This window comes from Myxine glutinosa, chromosome 3, assembly GCF_964187855.1.
Source record: "Myxine glutinosa chromosome 3, kmMyxGlut1.1, whole genome shotgun sequence".
Taxonomy (NCBI): Eukaryota; Metazoa; Chordata; class Myxini; order Myxiniformes; family Myxinidae; genus Myxine; species Myxine glutinosa.
In genome coordinates this window covers 116265885-116270482 of record NC_136263.1, presented here as the reverse complement: position 1 = coordinate 116270482, position 4598 = coordinate 116265885, and the positions used below count along the sequence as shown (strand labels likewise).

Sequence of the window (4598 nt, the reverse complement as noted above, 5' to 3'; positions counted from 1 at the left end):
GCAGTCCGTATAAATAGGGACAAGTTTATCAGAAAATCTCCGAGAGAACAAAGCGACTGGCGAGAGTCCCTCACCGTCATCCCTAGCCCCCACCGTCATCCGTCCCTTATCTGGACCAGATGTTTCTCTGGGCTCCGAGGAGACAGAAAATATAACTCATTAAAGGGAGGGTGCATTCTTTGGCTTCGATAAGGCCATAAAATATATGGGTTTGTTCAAATGAGTAATTCAAAGCATGTTTATACAGAGTCAAGCGTCGCTGTGATTAATACAAAATATATATGGTTTTAACGATAGGTTTATGTCTGCAATCTAATCATTCTACTAGCGTTACACAAAATCACGCGCATGTGAGCGTGATTTTACGACCGGCCTTATCTAGCCTCGAAAAAGCACACGTATACAATTGTCCAGCACGACCCAAGCGAGCCTTTCCTCATTTTAAACTAAAACGAAGCAAAAACCTTTTATTAACTTTATGAAAATAGTATATAAGCAACATTAAAATCATAACATATTATTCAAGACGTCTTATACAGAATTCTTAGCAATAACGAATCTACGACTTGACATTCCTTCCTCTTGTCTCGTCGAGACAAAGTATCTTAAGAGACAACGTGCCACATCGGGCTTTATTGAAAGACAATCGTGTAATGCGGGTATCTCCCGAGGGCATACCGTGCGCCCATAGCGCCTCGCCCGTGCATTTGGGGAACGTGTCGTGTGGTGCGTGCTTTGAACCTGAGGGCTCAGAACATGAAAGTCCATTAACGTTTCGGATCCACAACGAAGACGTCTGGTCCAGATGAGGTTCTGCCCCGCCAGAGGGCCCACAACCTCCCCTGCGGAACTTGCTCCCCCCACCCTTTGCAGACGCAGTCCTTGCAGATCTTCGAAGTTAATCAACGGTCATGCCCATGAGGTCCCTCACGTGCTGCTGTTCTGGGGAATACAAAATGTCGTCAGTATCTTGTGTCTCAATTTCCTGATCAGGGTACAGAGCGTAAAAATCCGATTCACTTGAAGCATTTGAACTTAAAACATTTGGAGAAAAGAGAGGGACTTCCTTTATGTCAAAGTCTCCCATGGGCGCCTGGTCGGCTTGCGGGTCTAGGACATCCGCGTCGGGTCCCTCGACCGCCAGACCCAGTGTCGCAATCAGATCCATAGTTGGGTCGGAGGGGGGCGTGCAGCTGTCAGCTTGTAATACATAAGAGGCGTTAGCCAGTACACGCAAGGGGTTTTCAGCACAAGTATCACAGTCATCACAAACACCGTTACAGGCAGCAGCCAGTTCCCACATGGGATCCACACAAGTATCACAGTCGTCACAAAATTCAATACAATTTTCTGGAGCGTTGGTTGCAACTGCCTTGTTGAAGGACCCGTTCAGGTCGACGGCCTCTGTGGTCAGAGCCATAGTCGTTGTCGGCGGCTTCTTCACTTTCCATCCTGTAAAATACTTTCTCATACAGAGGAGGACTAGAGATTTCATTAGTGCCCCCCAAATTACTACCCCGATTATCACAGCCAGTGCGGTCAATAACCACTTCACTATGGTGCCCGTCCATCCCCGGAACCAGTCAGTGAGCCAGCTAAATGTATAAGAATTTTTTCGCGCGATCCGATCGATCGTCAGGGCGTGGCTAGTTTCCCTTAGTCTCACTATTGCGGCTGACACTCCTTCAGATGGATCGGGTATGTAAGTGCAACATTACTGCGTCAATGACGCAGCAAATGAGTTTGCTGCTGCGTCATTTTCCCTCTATAATTCCGCATACCCCTCCTTTCTCTGCCAAGAGCATGTCCAAAGCCACCCGATTCTGCATCACCATTGTACGCATGTGAATCACCGTATCCAATAGTATGTCATGAGCCGTAGCGGTGTCGTTTGCCACCTTTTCTAGGGCCAAAGCCAATTTATCTATCCGGAAACTATCCATGACTGTGCCCGCTCCTGGGAAGAAGAAACCAAACACCTTTTCCCAATTTCCTAATCCACTTTTTTCAAGTGGATCCAATTTTATCCAATATTCAATTTTTAAATTCAATCCCATTTAATCCAGTCCAATTCAAATTAAATTCAATCCTTCTCTCAGCATCCCATTACCTGTTTCCAACATCAATAAAAATAAAATTATAAAATTAATAAAAATCAATCATCTCAAATCTCAAATCAAATCAAAAAATCAATCAAAATCATAAAAATCAATAAAATAATAAAAATAAACGAAAATTACTTCAGCTAGAGTTTCAACTAGAATTAACACAAACAAACCACCATTAACCTCCATTAACACAAACAAACCACCATTAACCTCCATTAACACAAACAAACCACCATTAACCTCCATTAACCTCCCCCTATTATTTATTTATTTTCACGAATAAACAAATAATAGAAATAACCTGGTCTACTTCCAATTTCAATTCTGGTCAGTTCTGGTGTCTGGTCACACACAATGTTTTCCTCACCCACTGTGATTCGCTCAAAATAGATTCTCACTGTTATGTCTGAAATTCGTCTCATGAAAACCCATTCAAGAGTCCGGTGTAACAGACAGCCAAACACATAGACACGCCGAAGACCCCAGGGTACCCATCAAACTAGCTTGTCCCCAGATCCACAACACAGCGAAACATGTAACTTTACTAAAACTAGAACGGGCACTCGGTAGAGCGCATACCTTCACCGCAGCTACTTTTGTTGCCAAAATAAAAGACTACAAGATCTGTGTAGCAAAGCCACACCTACGTTGTCATGCGGGAAGATTTGTTTCAAATTAAACCATTCTATCCCGCCAAAAGTTTGATATTGTAATCACATCCATGACCTTTTCATGACCTTGACCTTTGACCCGATCGATTCCAAAATCTAATCAAATGGTTCCCGGATAATAACCTATCATCCCACCAAATTTCATGCGAATCGGTTGAATACCTTTTGAGTTATGCGAATAACATACACATACACACACACACACACACACAGACATACAAATAAATACACAGCGATCAAAACATAACCTTCCGCTTTTGCGAAGGTAATAATCACTTACTCATAACTAATACTCATAATAACTCATAATTACTTATGTAATTACTCATGCCAATACTTACTTAAAATAATGTAATATCCCAATCTTCACCCCCTATGCAAATCGAAGCACCCCGGACAATCCACAACCAATATCAACCACTGTAGCCGCCTTCCCGACTCCAGGCAGCCACACGCAGCCACATACATCTCCATCCACGTCACACAAGACAACAGCCAACGAGTGTGTCCACCACACAGAAACCTTTGGCAATGCAACAACCGAACTCCCAGACAACCAACAACAAAACCCAATCCATCTCCATGGCTCATCAAGCAGTTCCAACTTAATCCAGCTTCACATACCGATTTCCCCAAAAACTCGTGAAACTTCACCCCCATTCTGGAAAAACCCTGGACTAAACCCTGACACCCTAAATAACTTCAGACCCATCTCCAACCTACCCTTTCTGTCAAAAGTTTTGGAACGTGCTGTGGCCACTCAACTCAAACATCACCACTCTGCCAATAACCTGTATGAAACATCCCAATCCGGATTCTGCTCCAGCCACAGTACTGAAACTGCTCTCCTCAAAGTCACCAGCGACCTTTTCTCTCCTCTGATGCCGGCAACCTCAACATTTTCATCCTCCTCACCTCAACGCCTCCTTTGACATCATCAATCACACCATCCTCCTCACCCTGTTTAGACCAGCTTGTGCCTATTAAACCCAAATCAGTTCACTCCCAAGCCTACAAGGACCACCTACAGCACTGCAAAGATGTCCTCTACTCCACCTACTACTCTCAAATTATCCACTCTGGCTCCGGAATCCCAAAAGCACTCTTCTCTACAATAAACAAACTAAATAAACAAATAAATAAACAAACTTTACAACGTGAACAAACTCCTCAGCGCCCTGGATACCACCACCTGTCATTCAGAGTAGACAACAGCATCTCCTTTCTGGCTTTCAGCATCTCCTTTCTCCTTTCTGGCATCCAAATAAAATTCTGGCTTCAAATCAACTTCCTCGAACTTAACTATGATAAATCTAAATTAATCTTCGTTTGCCCAAAACCACTCACCAAATCCACCCATAACTTTGCCCCCAACATCGATGGTCATTTGAACACAAATTGAACAAATTTAATCGAACAAAACACTTCCATTAACTCGACATTCTTTTCACAGCACAAAGTTCACTTGAACATCCTTTTCCTGGATACTCCCTCTTTATTTTTATACCATACCATGCTTCTCCACTTGCAACCCAAATATTTTCCATGAAATAAATAAAATGAATTTTATGAATCTTCTCATTATTCGAAAGTTTACAAAATGTCCCAAATCTGTATATTATTTTCTACTGTGGTTATATTAAACCATTATTTTACAAAATCCAACTTTCAATAAACTGAAAAATGCTTCGCCATGGAATAGTCCACCACTCATATAAATAATCATAAGAGTTCTGCGAAACATCTCCATCTTTAAAACTTAGCCAACCATTTTTAAACCACATGTTTTCCCCCCAAAAAACAAGTCACATTCTTTGTA

At 42.4% G+C, this 4598-nt stretch overlaps 1 long non-coding RNA gene across 1 annotated transcript; it reads right to left on the bottom strand.

Annotated features, from left to right (window-relative positions):
• Window positions 1-453: 453 nt before the first annotated feature.
• Window positions 454-2888, bottom strand: LOC137413565 (uncharacterized). The gene is made up of 2 exons (XR_013622868.1): window positions 2349-2888; window positions 454-2318 (listed from the first exon to the last, which is right to left on the bottom strand). It is a non-coding gene; the product is annotated as an uncharacterized LOC137413565 (long non-coding RNA).
• Window positions 2889-4598: the final 1710 nt, after the last annotated feature.